Genomic DNA, 20,845 nt, shown 5'->3' with positions numbered 1-20,845 from the left:
CCAACATTTAAAACTTCAGTAGAGGAGCGCCTCGCTCATATGCATAGCTACTTAACGGACCTAGCAATAACAATAAACAATGTAAAAAGTCATTTTTAAGAAAAATAATTACATAATAATTCAAACGAGATTAAGTAGGCCGAAGTCAAGGTATATTTCTAATGGGTCCTCTTAGGATCAACAGACACTGTAATTTGGATACGCACCAAACGGCAGATGGCCTGTTAAACGATACACCTACAACCCGAAGGGCTCCTCAGTACGGAATAAGAGAGTGCGCAAATAAGAACACACACCCACACACACACACACACACCCACACACACACACACACACACACACACACACACACACGTACCTTTGGGCTGAGCGCAGACAACTATAGTTACAGGCCATCAGGAAGTGCCATAAGATCTACAACAAACAGAAATTACTATCAGTAGTATCCAATACTCAATGATAGCGATGATTTAAAGTATCAGATTAAAACTGTAAAATGCTAGCGTGGCGCTTACAAAAGCCTCCAGATTGACACACACAGCCCCAAAACGAGTCGCTGAAAGGTATACAGAAACCGGATTCATCGCCAGTTCAAATAGAACAGAATTAAGTTATTACGTTATTACTGAACCGTCTTCTTATAGAATTTCACATAAATGTGAAGGAGGCCAATAGCTTCAGGACTCCGGGTAGGCGTACGATAATGCTGCCCTCCTCCTCGTAGCTATTAGCAAATTGTCCAATACATCTTGGCGTATTCAGCACACCACAATTGACTGATGCACGTCGTAACTAGGTTGCACGTAACGAGAGTCGGTCCTTGCCCGCTAAACAGCCGATATCAAACGTCAACGCTGCAAGAAAACGCGCGTCCCCATAGCCCAACGGTCAATGGTTTCATGTCGCTGCAATCGCCAGGACGCCGAGTACTCAGGCACAGCCATCCAGCTCCGTATCTCGCACACCACTCACTACCGGACAGCACCAGAGGGAACACAAAACCCAGCGAAGATGATACGATAAGGGCCAGAATCGATGGAACGCGTGCAGAAGTGGCGCCAGTTGGATTGCGCGCGCCCTCACAGAAGCCGACACGGCTCGGTGGAGTGTAGACGGTCTCTACAACAGAGATGAAATTGAAGCCAATATTATAGAAAGGGAAACGGACGTAGATGAGATAGGAGATACGATACAGCGAGAAGAATTTGAGAAATCTATAAACGATCTAAATAGAAACAAGGTCTCTGGAGCACACGTCGTCAGAACTACTCGTAGCATCGAGAGAGTCAGCATGACAAAACTCTTATATCTGTTGTGTAAGACTTAGGAGGCAGGAGAAATGCCCTCAGACCTCAAGAAGAATATAATAATCCCAATTCCAAAGAAAGTAGGTGCTGACAGGTTTGAATGTTACCGAACTCTGTCATGGCCCCGAAATACTAGCACGAATTCTTTACAGAAGGATGTAAAAAATAGTATAATCTAGCCTCGCCGAAGATCAGTTCCGATTCCGGAAAAATGTAGGAACACAACGACACAACACTACGTCTACGACTTCTCTTACAAGATATGTTAAGGAAAGGCAAACCTACGTTAGAAGTATTTGTCGACTTAAGAAAAGCTTTGGACATTGTTGACTGGAATAGCCTCTTTGAAATTATGAAGCTAGCGAGGGTAAAATACAAGAAGCCTTCACAGCTTCTACAGAAACCGGACGGCGGTTAAAGGATTCAAGGAACATGGAAGGAAAGCAGCGGTTGAGAAGAGAGTGAGACAGGGTTGTAACCTATTCCCAATGTTTTCAGTCTGTGCATTGAGCAAGCAGTAAAGGAAACTGAAGAATTTTTTTAAAGCAGGAATTAAAGTTCAGGGAGATGAAATAAAAATTTGAAGAAAAGGGGCAACTTAAAGTCGAAGATGAATTTTGTTGTTCGAGCAGCAAAATAACTAATGATGGTCCAAGTACAGAGGATACAAAATGTAAAATCTCAATGGCAAGAACCGGTCGAAGTGGCAGAGCGGTTCTAGGCGCTACAGTCTGGAACCGCGCGACCGTTATGGTCGCAGGTTAGAATCCTGCCTCGGGCATGGATGTGTGTGATGTCCTTCGGTTTGTTAGGTTTAAGTAGATCTAAGTTCAAGGGGCTGATGACCTCATAAGTTAAGTCCCATAGAGCTCAGAGCCATTTGAACCATTTTTGATTTCAATGGCAAGAAAAGCTTTTCTGAAGGAGAGAAATTTGTCAACAGCGAAAATCAATTTAAGTGTTACGAAATCTTTTCTTAAGCTATTTGTCTGGAGTGTAGCCATATATTGATGTGAAACGTGGACGATACACAGTTTCGACAGGAAGAGAATAGAAGCTTTTGAAATTTGGTTTTACAGAAGAATGCTGAAAGTCTTATAGGTAGATCACATAACTAATGAGGAGGCACTGAATACAACTGCGGAGACAAGAAATTTATAACACGACTAGAAGAAGAGATCGGTTGCTAGGAAAGATTCTGAGTCATCAAGGAATCATTTTAGCTGAAGGGAAGAGTTGGGGTAAAAATCGTAGAGGGCAACCAGGAGATGAATACAGTAAGCAGATTCAGAAGGATGTAGGTTGCAGACGTTATTCAGAGGTGAAGAATCTTGCACAGGGTAGAGTAGCATGGAGGGCTCCATCAAATGAGTCCAAACTGAAGACCACAGAAATAAGTCTCGATTGACGGAGGCAGAGTGAAATAGCCTGCATATGCTACATAAAATGAGACATAATTTATGAAATGAAGTGTACATGTACTGTTTTCGCGATTTCTATCCAGCTTCGGCCATAAAATATGATTTTCTATGTTATTTTCATCGACGCTACACTACACTACGTAAATTCACATACACTACATACATTCAGTTCTTACGGTGAATATACACATTTACTTGTAGCAGAAACTCTTTTTCCTGTTTGTCGCTAGATTGTAATTGAATGCTTCAAGATGGTTTAAAGTTTTCACTCTTCTTCACCTGTAGTTATTTTAAGTATGTTGTTTCCACATGCACTCTCCCTTCTAACTTCCTTTTTATTCTTTATTCTCCTCACTGTATTGTTCATGGTGTCTGCGGACCGTGATGTGCTACTGAAATTGATAATTTGTAGCTTAAGGAAGCTAGGTGTCGTACTGTGCGCAAATCACTCAGTAACTTCCTTTGTTTGCTCACAGTTTACATAACCCTATTTCTCTTTCTATGGATCGTGTTCCGTCATCTCACGTATCTGGAGACTGAAAATTGTAAGCAGTTGGGTTTCGAATTCCAGCAACTTCCATGAAAATTACGCCGCGAGGAACCGCGCCAGCCGAGGAAACCTGATCAGCTCGGATAACTCTGCATGGAGCTTCGTAAATATATCGATAAAACTGTTGTCTGCCGTTGCGAATGGGAACTGAAGTACACACCTCAACTTCCTAATACAGATCTCTATGCAGAAAGAGATATCGACTACCACAGAGATAGACCACGTCACCTGTTCAAAATTTCCAATAGAAGTTTTTCCTGGTCGCGCATTAAGAGTGACTCTGGTCTGGCTGAAATAACTCTCGTCTTTTTTCCCGCTGTCTCTACTCTCGCAACTAAGTCGTGTACATGTCACGAAAGATCTGAAATATTACTCTTGCCATCTTTTGGTGTTTTGTATGAGACTCTCCTTTATTTTAGCTTCTCGCTCTCATCGTTAGAAGTAATCTCGACTAGACACGGTAAGAGTGAATGTAGACGTGATGATACAGCAGCACGTTACCTTGTCTGTTGCATCAAAAAGAAACAGTCGTCAGTGTTTACAGGCCTGTGAGGCACTCTAAATTTAAACCACTGTTCCGAAATAAAGTATTATCCGAAAGACAAGGTTCTAACACATGCGGCAGGATTCTATTGTGCTGGCAGTGAGTGTACACTCGCGTCGGCTAGCTGAACTACACTTCCCTCACGTGCTATCCGAAGATGTGAACTAGAGCTGACTCTGCGTCTGCGAACGCCACATGATAAAGAACAAATTTTTTTGAGGAACAGTGAGACATAGAGTTGTTGAAAACTTGCGTTAAGGTCAAACGAAAGTATTTTACAACGCAAACCATCGTCTGTGACTGTGAAAACACGAACATCCTTGAGAATATATTTCATTGGCAGGCCACTGCAAAAATAAATGCCCCAGATGAACATTTCACGGCAGCTGAAAGGAAACACATATATCATTTGTTTTGAGAAAAGCATGAAAAAACCGTCTGATGATGAATTGTGAAAAATTCGAAACAGATAACGGTTCTTTTCGAATAAAATAACCAACTTATGGCTGGTTGCTGTACAGCATCAACAATTTATTTCGTATGACAATCACGGTCTCCAAACAGGTCTTCATTTGACAAAATTGCACATAGAGGTGTTCCTTAAAGCTGGAGTGGCAGCGTGAAAGGGGGGGGGGGGGGATTAGTCGTTTAGGTGTATCGAATGGCCAATGTCAGGGGGGGGGGGGGGGGTCATTAAAACACGTGAGATGAAGCACTTGTGGAAAAGAAATATTGTATATAATACGTACGAAAATATGAGACTGTGACCAATTATACTGTTAATACTGACACTAACAATAGAAACTTTTAACTGTGTTTACTGTTAGAGATGCGTTATGAATCTAAGAGCTTGTTAGTGTTCAATACACACATCAAAAAATGTTTTGCACCCCCCCCCCTCCCCCCCCCCCCCCCCCCCCCCACCCAGTTCCCAGAACTCCTGAAGACAAACGTTGACTGTGGATATTGTATTACAGACACAGTCCAGGGACAGGAAATTTGACTGTTCAGAGATATCACTAAACCTACCCAAAGGTGTAAACAACCATGCATGAGCAGCGCCTCTTAGACGGACGGGGTCCGACAGTCGATTAGTTACAGTCATTCCACCAGTAAGGAGGTAAACAGCTCGTGTTGTCTGTAGTTCAACCATGCCTAGACGGTCGATACCGCAGTTCCATCGCGTCCGCATTGTTACTTTGTGTCAGGCAGAACTCTCAACAAGGGAAGTGTCCAGGCGTCTCCATGCGAACCAAAGCGATGTTGTTCGAACGTGGAGGAGATACAAAGAGACAGGAACTGTTGATGACATGTCTCGCTCAGGCCCCCCAAGGGCTACTGCTACAGTGGATAACCGCTATCTACGGATTATGGCTCGGAGGAAACCTGACAGCAACGCCGCAATATTGAATAATGCTTTTCGGGCAGCCACACGACGTCATGTTACGACTCAAACTGTGCGCAATAGGCTGCATGATGCGCAACTTCACTCCCGACGTCCATGGCGAGGTCCATCTTTGCAACCACGACACCATGCAGCGCGATACAGACGGGCCCAACAACTTGCCCGATGGACCACTCTAGATTGTCATCATGTTCTCTTCACCGATGAGTGTCGCTTATGCTTTCAACTAGGCAGTCGTCGGAGATGTGTTTGGAGGCAACCCGGTCAGGCTGAACGCCTTGGACACACTGTCCAGCGAGTGCACCAAGGCGGAGGTGCCCTGCTATTTTAGGGTGGCATTATGTGGGGCCGACGTACACCGCTGGTGGTCATGGAAGGGGCTGTAACGGCTGCACAATACATGAATGCCATCCTCTGAACCTTAGTGCAACCATATCGGCAGCTTATTGACGAGGCATTAGTCTTCATGGAAAATTCGCGCCCCCATCTTGTGAATGACTTCCCTCAGGATAACGACATCGCAGGTTTTCCAGACATGAACCCAATCGAACATGCCTGGGCTAGATTGAAAAGGGCTGTTCAAGAACGACGTGACCTACCAACCACTCTGAGGGATCCACGTCGAATCGCCGTTGAGGAGTGGAACAATCTGGACCAACAGTGCCTTGATGAACTTGTGGTTAGTATGCTACGGCGAATACAGGCATGTATCAATACAAGAGGACGTAGGACTGGGTATTAGAGGTACCGGTGTGTACAGCAATCTGGACCACCAATTCTAAAGGTCTCCCTCTGTTGTGGTACAACATGGAATGTGTGGTTTACATGAGTAATAAAAAGGGGGAAATGCTTATGTTGATCTCTGTTCCAATTTTCTGTACAGGTTACGGAACTCTCGGTACCAAGGTGAGTAAAATATTTTTTGATGTATGTATGAACCATCGCAGAGAATATGGCTGGTTAATGCTATAAAATAACACCACAAATAAAAGAAAAAAGAATACTTAGCAAAATTAAACGTCAGGCGAAGTCGGTCAACTTATGCTTCTAAGTTCGACTGGGGGGCTGACTGATTTCCTTCCATGTATTTGGTTTGTCTAGTATAATCGACTTCGATGAGTAAATTATTTCAGGCATTAAGACGTCGAGTGAAAATGTTACATCAGACTCCCCTGATTTCATAAGTTTCCAGTTTAATCTAAAAAAAAGCGTCTCTTTTTTGTTCTTTTTCATGTCCTTTCTCCGCATCTTCACGGAGTCGGCATATTAATTACTGGATTTGACAGTGTTAGGTGTAGAGCGTGGCTGGATGCACTTCCTGTCGCACCCCGCTCTTCCGCCCCAATGCGGGTCTGAATTTTTCTACCTCCAACTGATTGCGTCTACTGGTATTTTGTATGTCCATGTTATAGTGTGCTAACTTTTTCTAAATGTGTGCAAATCGTATAACTGAGGCCGACGTAGGCATCAGGACGTTACACTTGTAGTCAGATTTGGGAAGCCGGCTGAAAACCACGTTCAGGCTGACCGTTACATCAGCCCTCGCCGTTCATCTGCCGAGCTGATTCGATACAGAAGAGACGCGCCTTCTCGAATCGTGGAGGCGGCGCGCTAACACACTCGGATATCCGGACGGGTTATCTAAAAATGGTGTTTTCGGAAAGAGCGTTTTGCTTTAAATACTTGGTAATAAGTTTAATGGATTTACTTTGTGGTATCTATCGATATTCGTTTCAGAGATTTAATTTTTATCTGGCAGTTTAAAAAATAATTCAGCTGCGATATTGCGTATTTTGTCATGTATTATATACCCCGCTTCGCTGTTATATTTTTGGTCCTATTCTAGCTGGGCAAATCTCACCATGCTTGACAATTCGCCATAAATTAACTTATCAATATTTATATCTTTATGTATCTGAATGTCAACTAATACATTTAAATACAAATTAAAATTAATTTGAAAGCAAATAATGTAAATGTAACGGTATATTCGCTGAGAACGTTTGTCACATTTGTTAGCAAACTAACACGTTCCCCATCATTACACGGTATCGAATACACGCACTCTGGAATATGCAAATAAAATAATTAGGCTGCTGTTGTAAAACTTGCACGTTCTGACCGTATTAGAGAATCGACTGTTGTTTGGTACAAATCGTACGCGTGACAAATTCAATAAAGCGTTGGAACATCTGAAGCGCTGCTGCAGTGAAGTTACTGGTGGTCGTCGGAGGGAGAACTTATCTCCACCGCATCGGCTCGCTGCAGCGGACACCTGGCGACTCATCTGCACTCCGTGGCTCTTCGGCACCAAAGTTGGAGGCGAGTTGTCCATAATTTCCCTGTTGGTTGTGCCAAGCTGGAAATTGGAAAAAAGTCGTTTGCGTTGTTGGCTGGGAGGCCGCGACAGTGGTTTCGTAGCACAATCGGAAAGTGTTTTCTTCCTTCACGCAGAATGTCCTTTTTCCACGTGGAATTTGGGACTAGTGTCTTCATTCCATCTGTCGAATGCGTAATATGTGTTTATGTGGGGGAGGAGGGGGGGGGGGGTAGGAGGGGGTGGTCACTTTGATGTTGTCGCGCAAACAAAGCTGACTGTCGGCACAGTGGCTTATGCGAGCGATCGTAAATGGGGAAATGCTTTTATGGTCGCTCCCATCAGCCTCTGCGCAGCGTGAAAAATTGTTTTTCGCGAATAGTATGATGATCAGGCAAAGGAGAGGATGAAAACCATTAGGGGCCACATGGACTAATCTTCCCTGTCACTGCCGAGAAATGAATAAAAATTTGAAACAAAACTTCGGGTTGAATGGTGTGGCGATTTCTCGCTAGTTACTACATTGTTTAAAAACCGCTGTAAGACTGCAGTTAAAGAGCTTAAGTCTCAACTGAAATTACCGGTAAGTGAAAGAACTTAGGCCTTCTTGCAGGACAGCGCCACATTTATATTTGTCTCCGTGGTATAGTGCAACAAGTTGGAAAGGCTCATGATACGAGATTTCAAGCATCGAAGGCCGGTTTGTTTGGTGGTACATCAGAGCTGCAGCAGTAAATGCTAGACAATCTACGATAGGAGAAACAAGGAAATGGCAGTGTATAATGCGAGAGTTACTTCTGAAATTCGATGAGTCTATACACCCAGACAATAATAACGACTTAGGTCTCCCTGCACAGCCTGATGCTGTCCATGCTGAACGGTGGTTTGCAAGAGAGAGTTTAAGACGTAAAAAGAAAATTAAAACGATTATAATTGATTAAAACAATTGTCTGTGTAAGAAGGTTTTTAAAATGGCTGTCAATCAGCGACTGTGGTATTATACAAAATTTTTGAAAAACACAGTTTTCAGTCATGAACACAATTAATTTGTGACATAGGTTTCGGTGTCACGAGGGACACCTCCTTCGGACAAAATTAAAACTAAATGTTACAGCATAACGTACCAAAAAATACGTAAGCTTCGATCGTACCTGACATCGTCAGACAGTCAGAATTAAAATAAAATGCAACAGAGGTGCAAGCCACTAGGGGCTGCCATGCGTACATCAAACCAGTCTCCGGACTGAAGACCACAACCAGAACAACATGCTGTAACACTTAGTTTTAATTTTGTCCGAAGAGGGTGTCCCTTGTGACACCGAAACCTACGTCACAAATTGTGTTCGCGACTGAGGGCTGCGTTTTTCAAAAATTTTGTCTATGCAGTGTTATATGTTTGTCCTGTGTGACGTAATCGACCTGAAGATGAGTGTGCAATCACTCTGAAAGCGCTGTGTGAGAAAATAAAAGGGGCTGGCACAGATAATTGTTTCAGTTTATCTTTTACTCTCTACATGTATTTAAGATATCTAGTATAACATGTATGCACATAATTTTTCATAGACAGTTCCAAGCTAATAATTGTCAACCAATGCTGTACAATCGCAATAAAGTCATGAGATGTTCAGTTGACTCTTTTATTAGAAAATGTTACGCGTTTCAGGATTACACCCATCTTCAGACATCACAGACTTCAGCTCCTTACTAACCAACCAGGCGTACAGCCTTGAAAACTCAAAGAAAGTGTCGAATAACTTACGATTATAACTGCCGCACAAGTAGTCTTGAAGCATAGCGTTATTCGACACTGAGTTGTCAAGGCTGTACACCTGGTTGGTTAGTAAGGATCTGAAGTTTGTGATGTCTGAAGATGGGTGTAATCCCGAAACGCGTAACATGTTCTAATAAGTCAATTGAACATCTCATGACGTTATTGCGATTGTATAGCATTGGTTGACAATTACTAACATAAAAATGATCGCAGGCCTCAGACGTCCTGTACATCACAGTTCCAAGTATCTAAAGAATAATGGTACACGGACGTGTGTGGCGTAATGGCAGAAACAAATTTTGAATGCAGCGCACGGCTCGACGTGTAGGCGGAGCGGTGTAGCGGCCCGCGGTGTGTGCAGCCGGCAGGCCTGTGTCGGCGGCCGCCTGCTCCGGGCCAAGGACGCGCCGCGGAAGGACACAGCAGGACAGCCACCTCGGCTCAGGTCGCACTTCTGGGGCTGCGCCGTCTCCACAGCAGGCGGGCCTCTGGACTACCAGCCACCGACATGTCCCGCTAGCCCATAAACGTCGCACATTGGTATATCGTAGGCCTACCCGGAATGTAGTCACAGTTTTCGTGTACCTTGGACGATTGTGGGGGGTGCGATTGTGCAAAATGGTTGAAATGGCTCTGAGCACTATGGGACTTAACACCTGAGGTCATCATCCCCTAGAACTTAGAACTACTTAAACCTCACAGCACACACATCCATGCCCGAGGCAGGATTCGAACCTGCGACCGTAGCGGTCGCACGGCTCCAGACTGAAGCGCCTAGAACCGCTCGACCACACCGCCCGGTGATTGTGCAACACAGGTTGCATAATTCGTATACGATACCTCGCAAACAATAACTGAGATCAACAGTTACACTTTTTCCTAGGTGTTCGACTCTGTATTGTGAGTACTTCGTCTAATACGATGTTATGGATCACCTCCGCTGTTATGTCACCCGTTTTGAGGAATCTGAATCCATTAATGCTTTAAGTGACACTCGTAAGTATAGCAAATATATATGCGACTGGTTTAAAAACTATATATCACTTCATTTACGACTGACAATCGATTGTTTTCAGCCTGTTACCCCACGTAGACTCTGGTTTCGCGTTGTTCCCTTACCCAATGGCTAATATCTACTGTCTTGTCTTATGAGATTCAACCACGGAAGCTTTCTGATACCTCAACCGCACTGGAATTACTCAAACACCGGTCTGTGACTGTAATAACACTACAGGAGGTGCCACGAATCACATCCTCTTTCCATGTGCAAAATGCGAAAACACCTATTTTAAACCAAAGATGTCGTCTGAAATAAGAGTTTCCTACGAATGCTGCCATTCTACTTGCTTTGAATAATTCTGCGTATAGGAAGACTTTTTCAAAGTCTTACAAGGTGCCAAGATATCTTTGTAATAATAACCTAGCACAGAGAACTGTTAACTAATATGTTAATATGTATTTCATTCGTATAGGTCTTTTAATTTAGGCTCTGGACAGTTTCATTATTACTGCTCCAGTTTTTACTTTTTATGTGTTAACGTGCGATGCCATGTAAAATTGATACACAGCAACTTCAACACCTATGTTAAGTGTATACAAGTGTGTCTATCGAAATTTGACCCACTACAACAATATTATACTAATATTACTCTCATGTCATTAGTTTCTGGGTTGTACTACATGTCCATTATTTAACGTGTAGTTGGCTAAGTGGCAGTTGGCTGCGGGAGGCGAAATAAAATAAAAATAAGACAAATGATTTTATTGGTATTAATATACAGCGTGGTTGTAGTTAATCTTTGGTTACTTGAGTGCGCCCCCATGGAAAACGAATGATTGTAGGAGAATGAAACTTTGTGAAACCATTTTTAAGAACACGAGATAGAGAATTACCGCATAAACCATTGAAAGAACCACGTTTTAATTTGCACATGAGAGGGTAACATTTGTTAACTGCATACGTCATTTACGTTCCAGGTTAGAAACAATGCTGAATGCGACGACCATCTGCATCCACGACAGCTTGGAACCGCACTACACATACCGTTGCACAATTGTTCGTAGCACTTCTGGAACGGTATAGCATGGAATGTTCAGTTGTCGTGACACGTTTCGTGCACTGCTTGAAGGCCGCACGATTTCGTCCAGCATTCTCATCCATGGCAACAGCAGCTTCTTCACCAATGTGTGGGGCAGTTGACAGACGGCCTCAGCCGAGTGCAATTCCCAAGTCGCCAATTAATTCTAATTCTAATTTCCGGTGCGGAAGGACGACTCACCGTATTCCTTTTATTCATCGATACTCGTGAGAATATTAAGCACTACTGCTGCTGTTTTGATAGATCAGCCTTACGAGTAAACGCCATGCTCACCTTGTCTAGACCCATGTTGAATGTCTGCAACTGATGCTTGTTTCAACGCCACGTCGCTGTACCCGTACCGGCGCCTAGTGGCAGGCCATAACACTAACATTAGCACCAAGACAAACTCTGCTGCGCACAGTCTGAACATCTTTCCTATAAAGTTGGGCACCCATATGGCAAATAGTTCTCGGTCTACGGTGGCTCAAATAGCGAATATTTAATTAGAACGACAATGTGTTCACAATAGTTTTTCCTGGTAACTATAAATACCATTTTTATGTTTCCAGGCTAGTAGGCTTGAGATTTTAGATAACAGATAGCAAACAACTAACTGAATGCACATTTACCGATAGTCTTTAAGGAATTCGTCCTCAAAGCTGGGTGTGTGCTCTGGTAGCATTTGTTGCCAGTGGGTTTACTCTGACGTCTTTTGATATGATAGGGCGATACGTTTAATTCTTAGTAACAGTTCCTACATTACAAGGTGAAATCAATACGGGAGTCGTGTTCAAACAACACTTTCGGCTAGTTTTGTTCCGCGCGGTACATATACGCAAACATATTGTCATGAATTCAGTTTCTACTTACATCCAACTTTACCGATTATCTGTTGTGAAACGCTGTTTCCAATGAAGAATGAACACTGCAGTTTCACAAGATAACTCGAAAATGGTATCCAGTGAGATTATATAAATTATCTTTCCTAACAATACTAGTGGAGGGTGCTTACTGAAAATATGCAACATAACGCAAACAGCTGATCGATATACGTGAATGTTATAGGCATATTATTTGCTCATTTTTGGTTAGTTTTTATAGTTAGACTGGTCGTACTGATATTCGTAAATGTTCCTTTCAGATTTATAGGAATTCGTGGAACCTGGCCGTTTAATGAACTGCCGGGGAGAAATTACAGAAGACCACCCATCAATCGTCGGGAATTTGGAGGAAACTCTGGAGATGCTGTCTCTAGCGTTTCAAACTCTACTACAGTAACTGATGGTAGTCAAGTGGACCAGTCGGTGAAACACTAGGTACGTAGGCGGCAGGTAGGATAGGTTGTTTACCTGTGATTGACGAAGCATTTCGGGAAAGTCGTGAAACAGTCTCTGATACAGGCTTCAAAGGTGGATTTCTGTGCACGGTCCAAAGACCTTTGGGAAATACCTTCCCCCTGAGAGCATGTTTATGGTGTTAACAGAAGTGGACAATGCTAATTTCCTGCTGATCTTTTCCAAATTTTTAGCACAGATTTTGTGCTCCTGAATCAGTGGTATGAATATTTAGCACCCCATAACTCATGATGGAGTTAATAATACTACTCAGCTCATTATGTATTTCTAATTAACAATCCCGAAGAGTATAAACTGAACTGAAGGTAATTGTTATATTAGCTAGGTCGTTTTGTCACTTATTGGACGTTGAATGATCAAAAGAAAGAATGTAGCATCTGGTTTTTCCCGGGTAAGAGCGTCTCTGATGTCCTCAAGATACACAATCCGATAAAAAGTATCCGGACACCCGTATCAGTGGTAAACAGATGTCATGAGGGGCGGACTCGCCACTATAATAGAAGGCCCTCAGTATTGTCAGCTGAGAAGCAGTAAAGGCGGAATGGTTCATTCGGGACAGCTCGATGCCTGGTTATTGGCTGTAACCGGAGTCACAAGTCCAACTTGACTGTTGGTAATGTGACTGAAGTGAAAACGCGATGGAACAACCACAGCTATACCAAGACCTTAAGATCGGTTTGTTGCAGGATTCTCGAACATATTCTCAGCTCAAATATAATGAATTTCCTTAAGACAGAGAAGTTGCTGTCAATGCATCAGCACGGCTTTAGAAAGCATCGCTCCAGAGGAACGCAACTCGCCCTTTTTTCGCTTGATATCTTGTGAACCATGGATGAATGGTATCAGACGGATGCCATATTCCTTGACTTCCGGAAAGCGTTTGACTCGGTGCCCCACTGCAGACTCCTAACTAAGGTGTGCATATGGGATTGGTTCCCAAATATGTGAGTAGCTCGAAGACTTCTTAAGTAATAGAACCCAGTACGTTGTCTTAGATGGTGAGTGTTCATCGGAGGTGGGGGTATCATCTGGAGTGCCCCAGACAAGTGTGGTAGGTCCGCTGTTGTTTTCTGTCTACATAAATGATCTTTTGGGTAGGGTGGATAACAATGTGCGGCTGTTTGCTGATGATGCTGTGGTGTACGTGAAGGTGTCGTCGTTGAGTGACTGTAGGAGGATACAAGATGACTTGGACAGGATTTGTGATTGGTGTAAAGAATGGCAGCTAACTCTAAATATAGATAAATGTAAATTAATGCTGATGAATAGGAAAAATAATCCCGTAATGTTTGAATACTCCATTAGTAGTGTAGCGCTTGACACAGTCACCTCGATTATATATTTGGGCGTAACATTGCAGAGCGATATGAAGTGGGACAAGCATGTAATGGCAGTTGTGGGGAAGGCGGATAGTCATCTTCGGTTCACTGGTAGAATTTTGGGAAGATGTGGTTCATCTGTAAGGGAGACCGCTTATAAAACACTAATACGACCTATTCTTGAGTACTGCTCGAGAGTTTGGGATCCCTATCAGGTCGGATTGAGGGAGGACATAGAAGCAATTCAGAGGCGGGCTGCTAGATTTGTTACTGGTATGTTTGATCATCACGCGAGTGTTACGGAAATGCTTCAGGAACTCGGGTGGAAGTCTCTAGAGGAAAGGAGGCTTTCTTTTCGTGAATCGCAACTGAGGAAATTTAGAGAACCAGCATTTGAGGCTGGCTGCAGTTCAATATTACTGCCGCCAACTTATATTTCGCGCAAAGACCACAAAGATAAGAGTGATTAGGGCTCGTTACAGAGGCATATCGGCAGCCATTTTTCCCTCGTTCTGTTTGGGAGTGGAACAGGGAGAGAAGATGTTAGTTGTGGTACGAGGTATCCTCCGCCACGCACCGTATGGTGGATTGCGGAGTATGTATGTATGTATGTATGTAGATGTAGATGTGGAAGACCACGTAGACCTCATGTACCGACCGACAAGGAAGGTCCAGCATTGCGGGGGGTGGTTGTAAAAAATCAGAAGAATAACCCCTAGTTCAAAAGCGCTACCAACAGTCCAGCTAGCACTGTGGCGAGTTAAAAACAATGAGATACAGTGGTCTGAAAGTTGTCATCAGTCACAAACTTCTGTAGTCAGTGACAGGCGACACTTCAGGTGGTACAAACAGCGACGCCGCTGAACAGTGGGGGACGAGAAACAAGTGATCTTGAGTGATGAATCACGCTACAGCCTGTCGCAATTTGACGAATAGGTTAGGGCTTGGCAAATGCCCAGAGAACGTTAGCAGGTATAGTGTGCACTGCCAACACTTAAATACAGAGAAGGTAGTGCTGCGGCGCTGAGGTTGTCTTTCTTGGTTAGGACGTGACGTCCTGATTGCGCTCAAGAACCCTCTAAATGGGAAAGGGTACGAAACATTTTACAGCATTGTGTACTGAGTGCAGCAGAGGAACACTTCCGAGTGGATGGTTGTTTCTGTCAGCATGACAATCCACCCTATCATAAGGCACTATCCGCGAAGTACTGGCTTGTGGACAATATCATTCTTGAAAATGAGTGGCCTGCCGAGAGTCCCTACCAGTGGAACACCTTTGCGATGAGTTAGAACGTCGACATTGCTCCAGACACCAGCGCCAACATCATTGTATTCTTGGTTGTGGCCCTTGGGGAAGAATAGGCTTTCCATTCCACCACAGGCATTTATAAACCCCTTTGAAAGCGTCCAAAGCAGAGTTCAAGCCGACCTACAGGCGACGGGTGGTTACACCCCATAGTAGACTAATTTCAACTAATAAGTGTCCGGATATTTTTGAGCAAATGGTGTACATAAAAGATTTTCTGTATGTGATAAGATCAGCAGCAATGTCACATTGTTAGCTGACTATACTATTTTGTAGACTAATAGACTTTATACGATTATATGGAGTATTTTCATAGATATATGAACAGCCCCCTCAACTTTAGACATATAGTGCAATGCATTAGAATGGATGGTGCGTGTTCGCCAAGGTAGGATAATAGGACCGTTAATACGCTCAATATGCACAACTGATTTATCATGTAAGATCAGCAGCAGTATCAGATTCTTCAATGACAACACTATTGTTCAAAAGGTAACAGCACAGTCGCTGGACGATCACAGGGAAATGCAGAAAGGCTTGGACAAAATTTGAAGTTGGCCTAATGAATGACAGCTATCTTCAAATGTGGATAAATGCAAGGTAATGCTTATAAGAAAGAGAAAGCAGATGATAGTATTCAATTACGTGGCTTACAGTTAGTGTAGTTGGTAGGGATAATACAAACAAGCCATATGAAACGGGACGATCACGTAAAATTAGCATTAAGGAGGTCGATTTGAGGGCTTAATGTTATGGGATAATACAGTGCTGCTGTAATGGAAATTGTACAGAACATGCTAATGCGACTAATTCAAGGCTATTTTTACAACGTTTGAAGCCCTTATCAAGTAGGCATGACAGCACATGTCGAACAACCCTTCTAGGATAATAAAGCGCGACAGAAATGCTTTGAGAACTTAAAATGGGAGTTCTTGGAAGAAAGGAGACGTACAGTTTATGAAATCCTCTTGGATGAATGTAGAGAAGCTGTGTTCGAGGAAGACTATGCGACCATTCTTTTGTCACATTTTTTTACCTCGCGTGGGTATCAAAAGAGTAAGATAAGACAGATTAGGCACGTAAATCAGCAACAATCCTCTCTTCTGCTCAAAACGCTTATGGGGAGGACAGAAAATTGGAGATTTGGAAATCTGTGGTAAGTTCCTATGGGACCAAACTGCTGAGGTCATCGGTCCCTAGGCCTACACACTACTTAACCTAACTTAAAGTAACTTACGCTAAGGACGACAAACACACACACACACACACACACACACACACACACACACACACACACACACACACACACACACACTCGCAAACACACACACACACACACATACACACACACACACACACACACACACTCGCAAACACACACACACACTCGCAAACACACACACACACTCGCAAACACACGCACACACTCGCAAACACACGCACACACTCGCAAACACACGCACACACTCGCAAACACACGCACACACTCGCAAACACACGCACACACTCGCAAACACACGCACACACTCGCAAACACACGCACACACTCGCAAACACACGCACACACTCGCAAACACACGCACACACTCGCAAACACACGCACACACTCGAAAACACACGCACACACTCGAAAACACACGCACACACTCGAAAACACACGCACACACTCGAAAACACACGCACACACACGCACACACTCGAAAACACACGCACACACTCGCAAACACACGCACACACTCGCAAACACACGCACACACTCGCAAACACACGCACACACTCGCAAACACACGCACACACTCGCAAACACACGCACACACTCGCAAACACACGCACACACTCGCAAACACACGCACACACTCGCAAACACACGCACACACTCGCAAACACATGCACGCACACTCGCAAACACATGCACGCACACTCGCAAACACAAACACACACACACTCGCGCACACACTCGCGCACACACACTCGCGCACACACACACTCGCAGACGCGCACACACACTCGCGCACACACTCGCAGACGCGCACACGCGCAGACGCGCACACGCGCAGACGCGCACACGCGCACACGCGCAGACGCGCACACGCGCAGACGCGCACACGCGCAGACGCGCACACGCGCAGACCCGCACACGCGCAGACGCGCAGACGCGCACACGCGCCCGAGGGAGGACTCGGACCTCCGACGGTGTGAGCCGCGCGAACCGTGACAAGGCGGCCGGAGACAGCGCGGATATCCCCCTTGGCACAGAAAATTTCTAATATTTTTATGAAATACCTTCAGTCATACTGTGCACTGTGACTTTCAGACTGTCCATGTGTAAGTAGAAAGGAATAATCGCAGTCATAGACACTAGGCCTGTGCACTTGGGCTTGCGATTTAGAGAAAGCTACAATGGTTCTCGTTTGCCTACAGTTGTGCTTCAGAATCAACACTGGAACTGAGATTTCGCCAAATGCGAATCTGTCTTTTAATGCGCTTTTTAGAGGCAAACAGTGTTAAAGCCGTCGATATTCATCTTAGCTTTTGTGTTTTACGTGACGACCGAAGGTACTATTCGTCAATGGTGTCGTTCTTTTAAGAGTTGAAGGACGACTGTTCATGACTATGAAAGAAGAGGCCGTCCGCCTTCAGTCATTTTACAGATAATCTCCCAAAAGGACGCAAGAACAAGCGTTTCAGTATAAGTCAACTGTCACCGACTTTTCCAGCAATACACGAAGTTCTTTCCATCAGATCTTCAATCAGTAGTTCGGGTACCACACGTTTCGTTCTCGTAGAGTTTCAAAACTCTCAGGTGGCAGAATTTTATACCGAGTAAATCTTTCAACTGATAAATGCTTAAATTTGAATAGTAGCTATATAGATGTATTGGTGTTCAGATTTTCCTAATAAAGGAGATTACTTTGTGGATAGCCCCCGTATTACTACTTTTGAAGAAGTCCTTAAATACACAAATTACTTAGGTGCCATAAATACTTATGCAATGCCCACGAGATATTTTCCACGGCAATAAGCATGTACATCGAAAACATCAGACCCTTGGCTAGAGCTAAACATTTGGATTCGGGCTTTGTCTTCTGAAAAGCGTAAGATTACCACCAAATTGACGCATACCGAATGTAATATTGCCTACAGGATATGTAGCAGCATTTGCAATTGGTTTGAACACACAGACAGATGGAATGTATTCGCAGTGGCGAATACGAACAACCAACAGCTGTTGAAGGGAATGTCGGTAATGGAAATTGGTGCGAGAACGGGACTCGAACCCTGATTTCCCGCATTAGGAGAGCCGTCGCCTTAACCGTTTCAGCTGTCAGTGCACGACTCTCGGCCACACGTGACTTCCATATGTCGTCGGTCCTGCGTCACAGTCCGTACTCTTACACACATTATGTAATTCCGGTACAGGGGAGGTCATTTTAATTGAAGGTCGCTTTCTGATATCGGCTAATAAATCCGCCATTGCAGTCCCTGTGTCGTTAGAAGAGATTCCGACATGCATAAATTGCTTTGTTCTTCTTAACAACACAGGCACTGCACATATTTACAGACCGATAGAAGAACGCGTTTTACCTGTGTTTAGAAGCCATCCGCTCATATAGAATTAAGGAGGTTTAGTATCGCTTACTTTTTAACTCACATTACAGATGCTCTGTGTAGACACTATTCCTGACGCGGCAAACGTCATTATGTGCGCGGGACTAACCGAATTAGCTGACTCGATTTTTTTGGCGAGGCGCGACAGCAGTCCGACATGGAGATTTGTTTTCTGGGTTGCCTATCTACAGGCGTGAAGTAATTCGGTGTGACAATACGGAGTACGGAATGCCTTATTTGTCTGGATGTTCTGACACGCCTGTCCCCTAGTGTAAAAACTCCACAAACTGTATTAAGAATTAAAACTTGGAGAAATGCTCCTCTCAATTATATGCGTCATTTTTATGTATGTCTGTAATTTTCGTGCAGTTGTCATCTGAAACTCTGGAGATGAGGCTAAATAAACCGGTATCGTCCACATTTACTCTTTTTTTTCAGATGTTTTTATTACTTGTCGTAATATTTGTTGATTCTATTCCCCCAGTAGAAGAATTGATTTTCTGTCCTTCTCGCGCCACTTACCTGTTAATCTCGAAAGTGATAAGAAAAGAAAAGAAAAGCAAGCTATAATGGTAGGCCACGATGATGGGCGCACACGTATTTAGCAGGCCATTAAAACAACATAATGTTCAAGCAGCAAGTTGCACTACTTTGGCAAATCTGAGAAATCACAGGAGAAGTTTTACGCGCCTGTTGTGTGGCTTATATGTCCGTGCGTAGGGCCGGACGTCAAGAGATCGTTGCGGCCAAGTGGTCAGCGTTCGAGTTATCGTAAGCTAAACATGCATGAGGCGACGTTTCTACTCCGCAATGACTTAATTATAAATCTATTTTTTTCATCGCTGGTCATATTATTTAATTTATGACATTTGATAGATAATATAATGAAAAAAACCACGTGCATTTGAATTAAGTTCCAATTTATGTTTCCCATGTCCGTATGACAAATACCATCCTGCAACGTGTGATGTTGAGAGAACATCCGAGTAGTAATTGTACATTACTCTCGTAATCGGGCACATTGTGACTTACTATATTACTGATTGTGAATAAAATTGAAACAAATGAGCCCTCGGTCACAATTATTTTTGGTCTTATTGACCAGGTTTCAGCACTTATAAGAGTGCCTTCATCGGAATTAAAACAATTAAAATGGCCTACAACATAGTTACAAATTTATAGGAAAAGACTTTATTTGCAACCTGTGGCTGTACAGGTACGAGCAGCCCGTAGTGGCTCTCTTTCACACATTCCTTTTTATATATTTTGACTAAAGCCCTTCTGGCCTGTTAATTATTTTATATGTGACATGTAAGTACAGCCTCAGTCTTTTATTGTTAGTCAGTACTTACGCTTTTCATTTATAAAAAATGTCTTTACCTATAAATTTGTAACTATGTTATACGCCATTTTAAGTCTTTTGATTCTGATGAAGGTACTGTTAGAAGTGTAGAAACATGGTCAATAAGACTAAGAATAACTGTGACCGAGGGCTCATTTGTTTCAATTTTAATTTAGAAACGGTCACTGACCGAAGCAGCCATGTTTAAAACTTTGCTATTGTGAATAACATAATTAATACCATTATTTATCGAAGTTTGCCCTTGAAAATTTAATTACGAATAGTAAATAGTCAAATAACATATGAAATTCACTACAACTTCATGAAAATGCACGTGTTTTTTTTTCATTATATTACCTCTGAAATGGCATATATTAAATAATGTGGCCAGTGATTTAAAAATATAGATTAAAAAGTAATTGGTAACGGTATTCGAACTGCGCCTCGTCCACGACCCATTTGCTACGAGCGGACGCCAACCGCTTGACCACCATGAGCTGTTGCTACTACCACCTTCG

The sequence above is a fragment of the Schistocerca gregaria genome, chromosome 2, assembly GCF_023897955.1.
Source record: "Schistocerca gregaria isolate iqSchGreg1 chromosome 2, iqSchGreg1.2, whole genome shotgun sequence".
In the NCBI taxonomy this organism is placed as follows: domain Eukaryota; kingdom Metazoa; phylum Arthropoda; class Insecta; order Orthoptera; family Acrididae; genus Schistocerca; species Schistocerca gregaria.
This window is presented reverse-complemented; position numbering follows the sequence as displayed.